Below are 15,365 nucleotides of genomic sequence, written 5' to 3' on the forward strand. Positions count from 1 at the left end.
GGCTATGGTTGCCATTGAAATTGGTGCGTCTCCCAATATATGGCAGGCCTCTTTAAAAAATTAAGAGTTTGCCCTAGACTATATTTTTCACTGTCATGTGAAGTCATTATATCCAGAGACGGACACCATTCCTCAGGTTCAGACCAACCTAAGACAGGGGCTTGGTGTCGATAGGGTTACACAAGGACAAGTAAGGCCGAGTCCTGGAGAAGAACGACCTAAGACAGAAACAATGACATATACTGATGTGACACCAAGATCTAGACAGTCATTTTTAGAAAACAAAAAAGAGGGAGATGTAGGGAGTGTCTAAAGATGGCTCCGACATCTTGTGGTTGTTAGTGATAAACACCTACAATGTGCATGTATTGACATTTCTCCGGCAGTTATCAGACTGGAGTGATATTCACGCTAATAAGGTATTTCATACTCCACCAATCCCCAGAGGACAAATTTACAACCACAGCCTTTCCTGTATTTAGGGGGAGTGCCTTTTTTCCCTCGGGGCCCCCCTCATCAAGAATGAGGTTTTCCTGAAATAAAGGCTGTTGAGAAGAATCCAACGGTGATGTGTCTTCCTTGCTGGTCGAGGTGGGCACTACACTAATAGAAGAAAAGATGGGGAAGAGTCTTCAACACATGGGCACTGGAGAAAGTTTCCTGAAAAAAAAAAACAAAAAAAAAAAAACATGACTTATGCTCTAAGATCAAGAATTGACAAATAGGACCTCATAAAATAGCAATGTTCTGTAAGGCAAAATACATTGTCATTTAGACAAAACTGCAACCAACAGTTTGGGAAAACATTTTTACCAATCCTATATCTGATAGTGGGTAATATCCAAAATATACAAAGATCTTAAGAAGTTAGACTTTAGAAAGCAAAAACAGAATTAAAAATGGGGTACTGTGAGTTACAAAACATTCTCAGATGCAGGTTATCAAATGGCCAAAAAACACATAAATAAATGTTCAACATCCTTAGTAATCAGGGAAATTCAAATCAAAACAAATCTGAGCGTCTACCTCACACCAATGAGAATGGCTAAGATATAAATCTCAGGTGACAGAAGATGCTGGTGAGGATGTGGAGAATGAGGAACACTCCTCCATTGTTGGTGAGATTTCAGACTTGTACAACCCTTCGGAAAATCACACTGAACTTTCCTCAGAATATTGGACATTCCATGAATGAGGACGCAGCTACAACTATCCTGAGCATATACCCAAAATATTGTCCAACATACAACCGAGAAATATATTTGTCTGTATTCATAGCAGCCATATTTAAAATAGTTAGAAGCAGGAAAGAACCCAGATGCCCTTCAACAGAAGAATGGATACAGAAATGTGGTACATCTACAAAATGGAATATTACTCAGCTGTAAAAACAATGACTTCATGAAATTCTAGTCATATAAAAGGAACTAGAAAATATCATCCTGAGTGAGGTTACTCAATCACAGAAAAACACACTTGATATGCATTCATTGATAAACAGATATTAGCCAAAAAGCTTGAAATACCCATCATGCCATACACAGACCACATGAAGCTGAAGAAGGATGACCAAAATGCAGATGCTTCACTCCTTCTTTAAAAGGGGAACCAAAATACCCGTGACAGGGGATAAGGAGGCAAAGTTCATAACAGTGACTGAAGGACCTGCCATTCAGAGCCTGACTCACATGTAGCCCATATATGTACAGACACCAAAACTAGTTAAGATGGATGAAGTTAAGAAGTGCAGGCTGACAATGACTGGATATTGATCCCTCCTGAGAGACACAGCCAGAATATGTCAAATACAGAGGAAAATGGAAACAGCAAACCACTGAACCAAGAACCAGAACCCGGTTGGAGGAATTAGAGAAAGGATTGAAAGAGCTGAAGTGATTCGCAACCCCATAATAATAACATTGCCAACCAACCAGAGATACCAGGACCAAACCACAAGAGAAAGACTATACATAGACAGACCCATGGCTCCAACTGCATATGTAGCAAAGGATGGCCTTGCTGGGAAAAATGTAATGAGAAACTCTTGTTTCTACCAAGGTAGGACCCCCAGTGTTGGGGAAAAAGGGGAAGTGTGGGGAGGCCATTGGTGGGAATGTGAACTCCCTTACAGAAGAGTAGGGGGAAGGGTTAAGGGGCTTATGGACTGAAAACATGGACAGGGAATAACATTTGAAATGTAAACATGAAATCTCCAACAATGAGAGAGAGAGAGAGAGAGAGAGAGAGAGAGAGAGAGAGAGAGAGAGAGAGAGAGAGAGGGAGGGAGGAAGAAGAGGAAGAAGAAGAAGAAGAAGAAGAAGAAGAAGAAGAAGAAGAAGAAGAAGAAGAAGAAGAAGAAGAAGAAGAAGAAGAAGAATTTGAAACAGAAATAGAACTAAAGTTCCATTCTTCTCCATTCCCTCTCTTCGTCAGCTGTTGTTTAGGCAGTAGTTTTAGTGAGATGATATAAGTGTAATTTCTGGTGTTACATTGAGACACCATCTCATAGAAAACTTTAGTCTCTTACAATCTTCATGCTCCCTCTTCGGTAATGTTCCTCAGCCTTGAATCATGTGACATTTTGTAGATATAGTCATTGAGACTGGGCTTGAAATTACTATCCTGCATTTTTTATGGCTGGGATTTTTACTGTGATGTTTGTTCCAGAGACTGTAATTAATTCTGTATATAAGGACACATGGCTTTGATTGTTGTTAGGTATGATACTGGCTTAAGTAAGTAAGGGGCTGTACATTCTCCTTCGCACCCACAGCTTCAATAGTCTTATATACATGGCTACATTTCTACTACAAACGATTTTCATTGAACAGGACTTAAGCCAAGTTAGAGAGCTGTTGGCTATCACCAAGCTATTTACACCATTGCACTGCCCTTATGGTTATACTGCCATGTTTATCATTGTGTTTTACAGGCATGATGTGAACATCATTTGAAAATGACAAGACTGATGATTGTAATAACAGGTTATACTAGAAATTTGACCTGTGCCTGGCACATCTTCCAGTATAAGAATATTGATTTTCTGATAGGTAGGGGGATGTAAAAGTTAAATTTTGTTTAAAAAAAAGAGGAAATTAAAATTTTCCTCCTATAGCATGTTTAATTAACTGAAGCAAAATAAAATCTATTTACATGATGTTGGGGAAATATCATTTAACAATATAATTCTAACTCTTTTTTTTAATCTATTAGCCATTTCTGAGTTTTTTGCCTATTTTTGTAGAATGTCACATTTTAAAAACAATTGTCAAAGTTTCCACTCCTTGGTTAGATTCTAAGAATGAGAATTGGCACATCTCACTGGAGTAGGTCAGGCATAGCTCTCCTTTTGGGTATTTAGGCTTTCTTTGTGGGAGAGTCATGGGGACTGCAGTGTCAGAAGAGGCTCAACTCTTCTTTTGAGAATTTTTTTAACTTGAGTATTTCTTATATACATTTCGAGTGTTATTCCCTTTCCCGGTTTCCGGGCAAACATTCCCCTCCCCCCTCCCCTTCCTTATGGGTGTTCCCCTCCCGACCCTCCCCCCATTGCCGCCCTCCCCCCATAGACTAGTTCACTGGGGGTTCAGTCTTAGCAGGACCCAGGGCTTCCCCTTCCACTGGTGCTCTTACTAGGATATTCATTGCTACCTATGAGGTCAGAGTCCAGGGTCAGTCCATGTATAGTCTTTAGGTAGTGGCTTAGTCACTGGAAGTTCTGGTTGATTGGCATTGTTGTACATATGGGGTCTCAAGCCCCTTCAAGCTCTTCCAGTTCTTTCTCTGATTCCTTCAACGGGTGTCCTATTCTCAGTTCAGTGGTTTGCTGCTGGCATTCGCCTCTGTATTTGCTGTATTCTGGCTGTGTCTCTCAGGAGCGATCTACATCCGGCTCCTGTCTGTCTGCACTTCTTTGCTTCATACTCTAATTGGGTGGCTGTATATGTATGGGCCACATGAGGGGCAGGCTCTGAATGGGTGTTCCTTCAGTCTCTGTTTTAATCTTTGCCTCTCTCTTCCCTACCAAGGGTATTCTTTTTCCCCTTTTAAAGAAGGAGTGAAGCATTCACATTTTGATCATCCGTCTTGAGTTTCATTTGTTCTAGGCATCTAGGGTAATTCAAGCATTTGGGCTAATAGCAACTTATCAATGAGTGCATACCATGTATATCTTTCTGTGATTGGGTTAGCTCACTCAGGATATTTTCCAATTCCAACCATTTGCCTAAGAAATTTCATAAAGCCGTTGTTTTTGATAGCTGAGTAATATTCCATTGTGTAGATGTACCACATTTTCTGTATCCATTCCTCTGTTGAAGGGCATCTGGGCTCTTTCCAGCTTCTGGCTATTATAAATAAGGCTGCGATGAACATAGTGGAGCATGTGTCTTTTTTATATGTTGGGGCATCTTTTGGGTATATGCCCAAGAGAGGTATAGCTGGATCCTCAGGCAGTTCAATGTCCAATTTTCTGAGGAACCTCCAGACTGATTTCCAGAATGGTTGTACCAGTCTGCAATCCCACCAACAATGGAGGAGTGTTCCTCTTTCTCCGCATCCTCGCCAGCATCTGCTGTCACCTGAGTTTTTGATCTTATCCATTCTCACTGGTGTGAGGTGAAATCTCAGGGTTGTTTTGATTTGCATTTCCCTTATGCGTAAAGATGTTGAACATTTCTTTAGGTGTTTCTCAGCCACTCGGCATTCCTCAGCAGTTAATTGTTTCTTTAGCTCTGAACCCCATTTTTTAATAGGGTTATTTGTCTCCCTGCAGTCTAACTTCTTGAGTTCTTTGTATATTTTGGATATATCTGTTGGATATAATTTGGCCATTATCTGTTGTAGGATTGGTAAAGATCTTTTCCCAAACTGTTGGTTGCCGTTTTGGCCTAACCACAGTGTCGTTTGCCTTACAGAAGCTTTGCAGTTTTATGAGATCCCATTTGTCGATTCTTGATCTTAGAGCATAAGCCATTGGTGTTTTGTTCAGGAAATTTTTTCCAGTGCCCATGTGTTCCAGATGCTTCCCTAGTTTTCTTCTACTAGTTTGAGTGTGTCTGGTTTGATGTGGAGGTCCATGATCCACTTGGACTTAATCTTTGTACAGGGTGATAAGCATGGATCGATCTGCATTCTTCTACATGTTGACCTCCAGTTGAACCAGCACCATTTGCTGAAAATGCTATCTTTTTTCCATTGGATGGTTTTGGCTCATTTGTCAAAAATCAAGTGACCATAGGTGTGTGGGTTCATTTTTGGGTCTTCAATTATATTCCATTGGTCTATCTGAATGTCTCTGTACCAATACCATGCAGTTTTTATCACTATTGCTCTGTAATACTGCTTGAGTTCAGGGATAGTGATTCCCCCTGAAGTCCTTTTATTGTTGAGGATAGCTTTAGCTATCCTGGGTTTTTTGTTATTCCAGATGAATTTGCAAATTGTTCTGTCTAACTCTTTGAAGAATTGGATTGGTATTTTGATGGGGATTGCATTGAATCTGTAGATTGCTTTTGGTAAAATGGCCATTTTTACTATATTAATCCTGCCAATCCATGAGCATGGGAGATCTTTCCATCTTCTGAGGTCTTCTTCAATTTCTTTCTTCAGTGTCTTGAAGTTCTTATTGTACAGATCTTTTACTTGCTTGGTTAAAGTCACACCGAGGTACTTTATATTATTTGGGTCTATTATGAAGTGTGTTGTTTCCCTAATTTCTTTCTCGGCTTGTTTCTCTTTTGTGTAGACGAAGGCTACTGATTTACTTGAGTTAATTTTATACCCAGCCACTTTGCTGAAGTTGTATATCAGCTTTAGTAGTTATCTGGTGGAACTTTTGGGATCAATTAAATATACTATCATGTCGTCTGCAAATAGTGATATTTTGACCTCTTCTTTTCCGATCTGTATCCCCTTGATCTCCTTTTGTTGTCTGATTGCTCTGGCTAGAACTTCAAGAACTATATTGAATAAGTAGGGAGAGAGGGGCAGCCTTGTCTAGTCTCTGATTTTAGTGGGATTGTTTCAAGTTTCTCTCCATTTAGTTTAATATTAGCAACTGGTTTGCTGTATATGGCTTTTACTATGTTTAGGTATGGGCCTTGAATTCCTATTCTTTCCAGGACTTTTATCATGAAGGGGTGTTGAATTTTATCAAATGCTTTCTCAGCATCTAATGAAATGATCATGTGGTTCTGTTCTTTCAGTTTGTTTATATAATGGATCACATCGATGGTTTTCCGTATATTAAACCATCCCTGCAAAACTGGGATGAAGCCTACTTGATCATGGTGGATGATTGTTTTGATGTGCTCTCGGATTCGGTTTGCCAGATATTTATTGAGTTTTTTAGCGTTGATATTCATAAGGGAAATTGGTCTGAAGTTCTCTTTCTTTGTTGTGTCTTTGTGTGGTATAGGTATAAGAGTAATTGTGGCTTCGTAGAAGGAATTCGGTAGGGCTCCATCTGTTTCAATTTTGTGGAACAGTTTGGATAATATTGGTATGAGGTCTTCTATGAAGGTTTGATAGAATTCTGCACTAAACGCGTCTGGACCTGGGCTCTTTTTGGTTGGGAGACCTTTAATGACTGCTTCTATTTCCTTAGGAGTTATGGGGTTGTTTAACTGTTTATCTGTTCCTGATTTAACTTCGATACCTGGTATCTGTCTAGGAAATTGTCCATTTCCTGAAGATTTTCAAGTTTTGTTGAATATAGGCTTTTATAGTAAGATTTGATGATTTTTTGAATTTCCTGTGAATCTGTAGTTATGTCTCCCTTTTCATTTCTGATTTTGTTAATTTGGACGCACTCTCTGTGTCCTCTCGTTAGTCTGGCTAAGGGTTTATCTATCTTGTTGATTTTCTCAAAGAACCAACTTTTGGTTCTGTTGATTCTTTCTATGGTCCTTTTTGTTTCTACTTGGTTGATTTCAGCTCTGAGTTTGATTACTTCCTGCCTTCTACTCCTCCTGGGTGTATTTGCTTCCTTTTGTTCTAGAGCTTTTAGGTGTGCTGTCAAGCTGCTGACATATGCTCTTTCCTGTTTCTTTCTGTAGGCACTCAGCGCTATGAGTTTTCCTCTTAGCACAGCTTTCATTGTGTCCCATAAGTTTGAGTATGTTGTATCTTCATTTTCATTAAATTCTAAAAAGTTTTTAATTTCTTTCTTTATTTCTTCCTTGACCAGGTTATCATTGAGTATAGCATTGTTCAATTTCCACGTATATGTGGGCATTCTTCCCTTATTGTTATTGAAGGCCAGTTTTAGGCCGTGGTGGTCCGATAGCACGCATGGGATTATTTCTATCTTTCTGTACCTGTTGAGGCCCGTTTTTTGACCAATTATATGGTCAATTTTGGAGAAAGTACCATGAGGAGCTGAGAAGAAGGTATATCCTTTTGCTTTAGGATAGAATGTTCTATAAATATCCGTTAAGTCCATTTGGCTCATGACTTCTCTTAGTCTGTAGACATCACTGTGTAATTTCTGTTTCCATGATCTGTCTGTTGATGAGAGTGGGGTGTTGAAATCTCCCACTATTATTGTGTGAGGTGCAATGTGTGTTTTGAGCTTTAGTAAGGTTTCTTTTACGTATGTAGGTGCCCTTGTATTTGGGGCATAGATTTTTAGGATTGAGAGTTCATCTTGGTGGATTTTTCCATTGATAAATATGAAGTGTCCTTCCTTATCTTTTTTGATGACTTTTAATTAAAAATTGATTTTATTTGATATTAGAATGGCTACTCCAGCTTGCTTCTTCTGACCATTTGCTTGGAAAGTTGTTTTCCAGCCTTTCACTATGAGGTAGTGTCTGTCTTTGTCTCTGAGGTGTGGTTCCAGTAGGCAGCAGAATGCAGGGTCTTTGTTGGGTATCCAGTTTGTTAATCTATGTTTTTTTATTGGGGAGTTGAGGCCATTGATGTTGAGAGATATTAAGGAATAGTGATTATTGCTTCCTGTTATATTCATATTTGGATGTGAGGTTATGTTTGTGTGCTTTTCTTCTCTTTGTTTTGTTGCCAAGACGATTAGTTTCTTGCTTCTTCTAGGGTATAGCCTGCCTCCTTATGTTGGGCTTTACCCTTTATTATTCTTTCTAGTGCTGGATTTGGAGAAAGATATTGTGTAAATTTGGTTTTGTCATGGAATATCTTGGTTTCTCCATATATGTTAATTGAGAGTTTTGCAGGATACAGTAATCTGGGCTTGCACCTGTGTTCTCTTAGGGTCTGTATGACATCAGTCCAGGATCTTCTGGCCTTCATAGTTTCTGGCGAAAAGTCTGGTGTGATTCTGATAGGTCTGCCTTTATATGTTACTTGACCTTTTTCCCTTACTGCTTTTAATATTCTTTCTTTATTTTGTGCGTTTGGTGTTTTGAATATTATGTGACGGGAGGTGTTTCTTTTCTGGTCCAATCTATTTGGAGTTCTGTAGTCTTCTTGTATGTCTATGGGTATCTCGTTTTTTAGGTTAGGGAAGTTTTCTTCTATGATTTTGTTGAAGATATTTATTTGTCCTTTGAACTGGGAGTCTTCACTCTCTTCTATACCTATTATCCTTAGGTTTGATCTTCTCATTGAGTCCTGGATTTCCTGTATGTTTTGGACCAGTAGCTTTTTCCGCTTTACATTATCTTTGACAGTTGAGTCATTGATTTCTATGGAATCTTCTGCTCCTGAGATTCTCTCTTCCATCTCTTGTATTCTGTTGGTGAAGCTTGTATCTACAGCTCCTTGTCTCTTCTTTTGATTTTCTATATCCAGGGTTGTTTCCATGTGTTCTTTCTTGATTGCTTCTATTTCCATTTTTAATTCCTTTAACTGTTTGATTGTGGTTTCCTGGAATTCTTTCAGGGATTTTTGCGATTTCTCTCTGTAGGCTTCTACTTGTTATCTAAGGGAGTTCTTCACGTCTTTCTTGAAGTCCTCTAGCATCATGATCAAATATGATTTTGAAACTAGATCTTGCTTTTCTGGTGTGTTTGGATATTCCATGTTTGTTTTGGTGGGAGGATTGGGCTCCGATAATGCCATGTAGTCTTGGTTTCTGCTGCTTGGGTTCCTGCGCTTGCCTCCCGCCACGAGATTATCTCTAGTGTTACTTTGTTCTGCTATTTCTGACAGTGGCTAGACTGTCCTATAAGCCTGTGTATCAGGAGTGCTGTAGACCTGTTTTCCTGTTTTCTTTCAGCCAGTTATGGGGACAGAGTGTTCTGCTTTCGGGCGTGTAGTTTTTCCTATCTACATGTCTTCAGCTGTTCCTGTGGGCCTGTGTCTGGAGTTCACCAGGCAGCTCACTTGCAGCATTAAAGTTGGTCTTACCTGTGGTCCCGAGGCTCAAGTTTGCTCGTGGGGCACTGCCTAAGACCTCTCCTAGGCGGCAACAAATGAGAAGATCTGCGCTGCTCTTTCTGTGAGCCTTCGTGCACCAGGGTTCCAGATGGTGTTTGGTGATTTCCTGTGGCGTCTGGATGTGCACAGAGTGCAGTTTCTTCTGGTTTCCCACGTGTGTCTGCCTCTCTGTAGTTTTAGCTCTTCCTCCCACGGGATTTGGTTGCAGAGAACTGTTTATCCGGTTTGTTTCCTTCAGGTTCCGAAGGTGTCTCAGGCGCAGGGGTCCTGCCGCTCCTGGGCCCTCCCCTACAGGAACCCAGAGGCCTTATACAGTTTCCTCTTGAGCCAGGGATGTGGGCAGGGGTGGGTAGTGATGGTGGTCTCCTCCGCTCTGCAGCCGCAGGAGTGCCCACCTGACCAGGCGGTGAGGTCTCTCTCCCACAGGGTTTGTGTGTGTGTTTGTTTTTTGTTTTTTTTTTTTTTTGTTTTTTATTATTAACTTGAGTATTTCTTATATACATTTCGAGTGTTATTCCCTTTCCCAGTTTCCGGGCAAACATCCCCCTCCCCCCTCCATTTCTTATCGGTGTTCCCCTCCCCACACTCCCCCCATTGTCCCCCTCCCCCCAACAGTCTAGTTCACTGGGGGTTCAGTCTTAGCAGGACCCAGAACTTACCCTTCCACTGGTGCTCTTACTAGGATATTCATTGCTACCTATGAGGTCAGAGTCCAGGGTCAGTCCATGTATAGTCTTTAGGTAGTGGCTTAGTCCCTGGAAGCTCTGGTTGCTTGGCATTGTTGTACATATGGGGTCTCGAGCCCCTTCAAGCTCTTCCACTTCTTTCTCTGATTCCTTAAACGGGGGTCCTGTTCTCAGTTCAGTGGTTTGCTGCTGGCATTCGCCTCTGTATTTGCTGTATTCTGGCTGTGTCTCTCAGGAGCGATCTACATCCGGCTCCTGTCGGTCTGCACTTCTTTGCTTCACCCATCTTGTCTAATTGGATGGCTATATATGCATGGGCCACATGGGGGCAGACTCTGAATGGGTGTTCCTTCAGTCTCTCTTTTAATCTTTGCCTCTCTCTTCCCTGCCAAGTGTATTCTAGTTCCCCTTTTAAAGAAGGAGTGAACCATTCACATTTTGTTCATCTGTCTTGAGTTTCATTTGTTCTAGGCATTTAGGGTAATTCAAGCATTTGGGCTAATAGCCACTTATCAGTGAGTGCATACCATGTATGTCTTTCTGTGATTGTGTTAGCTCACTCAGGATGATATTTTCCAGTTCCAGCCATTTGCCTACGAATTTCATAAAGTCGTTTTTGATAGCTGAGTAATATTCCATTGTGTAGATGTACCACATTTTCTGTATCCATTCCTCTGTTGAAGGTCATCTGGGTTCTTTCCAGCTTCTGGCTATTATAAATAAGGCTGCAATGAACATAGTGGAGCACGTGTCTTTTTTATATGTTGGGGCATCTTTTGGGTATATGCCCAAGAGAGGTATAGCTGGATCCTCAGGCAGTTCAATATCCAATTTTCTGAGGATCCTCCAGACTGATTTCGAGAATGGTTGTAGCAGTTTGCAATCCCACCAACAATGGAGGAGTGTTCCTCTTTCTCCACATCCTCGCCAGCATCTGCTGTCACCTGAGTTTTTGATCTTAGCCATTCTCACTGGTGTGAGGTGAAATCTCAGGGTTGTTTTGATTTGGATTACCCTTATAACTAAAGATGTTGAACATTTCTTTAGGTGTTTCTCAGCCATTCGGCATTCCTCAGCTGTGAATTCTTTGTTTTGCTCTGAACCCCATGTTTTAATAGGGTTATTTGTCTCCCTGCCGTCTAACTTCATGAGTTCTTTGTATATTTTGGATATAAGGCCTCTATCTGTTGTAGGATTGGTAAAGATCTTTTCCCAATCTGTTGGTTGCCGATTTGTCCTAACCACAGTGTCCTTTGCCTTACAGAAGCTTTGCAGTTTTATGAGATCCCATTTGTCGATTCTTGATCTTAGAGCATAAGCCATTGGTGTTTTGTTCAGGAATTTTTTTCCAGTGCCCATGTGTTCCAGATGCTTCCCTATTTTTTTTCTTTTAGTTTGAGTGTATCTGGTTTGAAGTGGAGGTCCTTGATCCACTTGGAGTTATCCTTTGTCCAGGGTGATAAACATGGATAGATATGCATTCTTCTACATGTTGACCTCCAGGTGAACCAGCACCATTTGCTGAAAATGCTATCTTTTTTGCATTTGATGGTTTTGTCTCATTTTTCAAAATTCAAGTGCCCAGAGGTGTGTAGGTTCATTTCTGGGTCATCAATTCTGTTCCATTGGTCTATTTTTCTGTCTCTGTACCAATACCATGCAGTTTTTATCACTATTACTCTGTAATACTGCTTGAGTTCAGGGATCGTGATTCCCCCTGAAGTCCTTTTATTGTTGAGAATAGTTTTAGCTATCCTGGGTTTTTTTGTTATTCCAGATGAATTTGCAAATTGTTCTGTCTAACTCTTTGAAGAATTGGATTGGAATTTTGATGGGGATTGCATTGAATCTGTAGATTGCTTTTGGTAGAATGGCCATTTTTACTATATTAATCCTGCCAATCCATGAGCATGGAAGATCTTTCCATCTTCTGAGGTCTTCTTCAATTTCTTTCTTCAGAGTCTTGAAGTTCTTATTGTACAGATCTTTTACTTGCTTGGTTAAAGTCACACCGAGGTACCTTATATTATTTGGGTCTATTATGAAGGGTGTCGTTTCCCTAATTTCTTTCTCAGCTTTTTTCTCTTTTGTGTAGAGGAAGGCTACTGATTTATTTGAGTAAATTTCATACCCAGCCACTTTGCTGAAGTTGTCTATCAGCTTTAGTAGTTCTCTGGTGGAAATTTTGGGATCACTTAAATATACTATCATATCTTCTGCAAATAGTTATATTTTGACTTCTTTTTTCCAAACTGTATCCCCTTGACCTCCTTTTGTTGTCTGATTGCTCTGGATAGAACTTTGAGAACTATATTGAATAAGTAGGGAGAGAGTGGGCAGCCTTGTCTAGTCCCTGATTTTAGTGGGATTGCTTCAAGTTTTTTCCATTTAGTTTAATTTTTAGCAACTGGTTTGCTGTATATGACTTTTACCATGTTTAGGTATGGGCCTTGAATTCCTATTCTTTCCAGGACTTTTATCATGAAGGGGTGTTGAATTGTGTCAAATGCGTTCTCAGCACCTAATGAAATGATCATGTGGTTCTGTTCTTTCAGTTTCTTTATATAATGATCACGTCGATGGTTTTCCGTATATTAAACCATCCCTGCATGCCTGGGATGAAGCCTACTTGATCATGGTGGATGATTGTTTTTATGTGCTCTTGGATTCCGTTTGCCAGTATTTTATTGAGTATTTTTGCGTCGATATTCATAAGGGAATTTGGTCTGAAGTTCTCTTTCTTTGTTGGGTCCTTGTGTGGTTTAGGTATGAGAGTAATTGTGGCTTCATAGAAAGAATTCGGTAGTGCTCCATCTTTTTCAATTTTGTGGAATAGTTTGGATAATAGTGATATGAGTCTTCTATGAAGGTCTAATAGAATTCTGCACTAAACCCGTCTGGACCTGGGTTCTTTTTGGTTGGAAGACCTTTAATGACTGCTTCTATTTCCATAGTAGTTATGGGGTTGTTTAACTAGTTTATCTGTTCCTGATTTACCTTCGTTACCTATATCTGTCTAGTAAATTGTCCATTTCCTGCAGATTTTCAAGTTTTGTTGAATATAGACTTTTATAGAAAGATCTTATGATTTTTTGAATTTCCTCTGAATCTGTAGTTATGTCTCCCTTTTCATTTCTGATTTTATTAATTTGGACACACACTCTGTGTCCTCTCATTCGTCTGGCTAAGGGTTTATCTATGTTGTTGATTTTCTCAAAGAATCAACTTTTTGTTCTTTTGATTCTTTCTATGGTCCTTTTTGTTTCTATTTGGTTGATTTCAGCTCTGACTTTTATTATTTCCTGCCTTCTACTCCTCCTGGTTGTATTTGGTTCTTTTTGTTCTAGAGTTTTAGGTGTGTTGTCAAGCAGGTGACATATGCTCTTTCCTCTTTTGTTCTGCAGGCACTTAGCACTATGAGTCATTCTACTCTTACTGAAGGATGTATTTATTAAATGCAATATTAGTTTTAAAAGAACTTAAAAGGAAAGTTTTGTTTTATTTTTTTAACTGTCCTATAGGAAATAAACTGTAGTTTGGTTATTTTGCTTATTAATGTACCAAGGAGTAATAATGTAAGGATATAATTCTTTGACATAGAAATTTTGCATACACAATAGCCATCCCATCAAATTATTCTTGTTATATTTGATTTTGCATTCCATTGCAATTCAAAATAAGTATCTTATATTTTCTGGCGCTTTAGCAATAGGATATTCTCATTTCTCAAATAACATATTTTTACATTTTTATCTCAAAATATTTAGAAACAAATTAGGAAAAATAAATGTACTACAGAGTTTCCTTTATGCCTGTATTTAATATCAAAATATATCCTGTAAATTTTAGCTATTTTCGCAATTCCATTCACCATGATACATCAGATTTATTCTGGCTCTACATGTTTGACAGATTCAGCCGCACAAAAATGGTTGTCGTTATCACAGAACAGACAAAAATGTTGGCAACTAAGAAGGTTGCAATAAAAACCAGTCAATTAGAATTAAAGGGGTAAATAATGAAGAAGATCAATGCATGCTAGCTGGCAAACAGTACGGACCAACAAAACTGCACACGTATGAGCTTTAAATTTTAAGTAAAATATATTTTATGGAAATATGAACCCGTTCTAAAATGATAATCCTTATATCCTATTAGAATATCTAAAATATTTATATTATTCTTTTAGTGTATAAGGTTATTTTAAGTTTTATAGTGAGTCTTTTCTTAGAGGCACTTGTCTCTTTACATTCTTGTTTGCTTTATGATTAGAGAGTGGAGAGCCTGGATTCCATCCCTCCACTATACCACAGCACGTTTAACAATTTTTAAATGAATTCATTTCCTAATTTTATACTAAGTGTGAAAGTCATACACACAGATAGTACTGCTTCATATAAAAAATTATATTCATAATATTGCATTCAATCAATTAATAACTTTATATTTTCACAGTTTAAAAGGATGTTTGTATGTGTCTGAAAATACATGGAAGATACCTGTATCCCAACACTGACCCAATACTCTCTATTGCTGTCTTATCCCATAAAAACCTTTTTGAGAGTATATCAAGCTATGTTGAAAAATATGCCAATGATTCTTCAACCAATAAATCTAATAAAAACAGCTGTCTATTTTTCTTTCCAATGATTCTGTGTGTTCATATAAGAAAATGGAACTATTATTTCAATTGCATTTCTTTAAAAACATGAAATACTACAGTCTGCTGACCCTTGCCTTTCATATATAACAAAGATTCTTGAATCTTTTAAGTTAAACCAGCATCTAGAAGCTCTCTCATTTCTTTGAGGTAAGCCTCCTGCTCCTTTCTCACTCATTTCCTTCTTTTCTTATTGGAAATTGTTTGTATTTACATTTCAAATGTTATACCCTTTCCTGTTTCCCCTCTCTCCCATCGACCCTTTCCATGTTTCTGTGAGTTTTGTACGATTACTGCCTGCCTACTCACACCTCAACACTCTGGCATTCCCTACACTAGAGAAACCAGACTTCATAGGACCAAGTCCTTTCATCCTATTCATTCCAGAAAATGCCATGCTCTTCTATATATGAGGCTGAAGCCATGGATACCTCCATGTGTACTCTTTGATTGGTATTTAATCCCTCACTTCCTTCTTCATTCACTGGACAAAAGCTTATTATGATTCACTGCTGTCAGTGCTGTCCTTGCAGTAGGGAAAACAATGGTCAGTGATCCTGGACCTCAGTAAGCTGAATGTTCAGACAAATGCATGAACACATGTAACCAGAGCTTGGTTCCCACTAAAAAAAAACATGCAAATATTTTCCAAATGTTGTGTA

General features: G+C 39.0%; 1 long non-coding RNA gene across 1 annotated transcript in view; it reads right to left on the reverse strand.

The window, feature by feature from the left end:
* Positions 1 to 487: 487 nt before the first annotated feature.
* Positions 488 to 15,365, reverse strand: part of LOC134484804 (uncharacterized) — a 52,238-nt gene continuing 37,360 nt past the window's right edge. Inside the window, exon 3 of the long non-coding RNA XR_010062612.1 lies at positions 488 to 660. This is a non-coding gene — a long non-coding RNA (uncharacterized LOC134484804). The remainder of the gene's footprint in view (positions 661 to 15,365) is intronic.

The sequence above is a fragment of the Rattus norvegicus genome (assembly GCF_036323735.1).
Source record: "Rattus norvegicus strain BN/NHsdMcwi chromosome Y unlocalized genomic scaffold, GRCr8 chrY_unlocalized_9, whole genome shotgun sequence".
In the NCBI taxonomy this organism is placed as follows: Eukaryota; Metazoa; Chordata; class Mammalia; order Rodentia; family Muridae; genus Rattus; species Rattus norvegicus.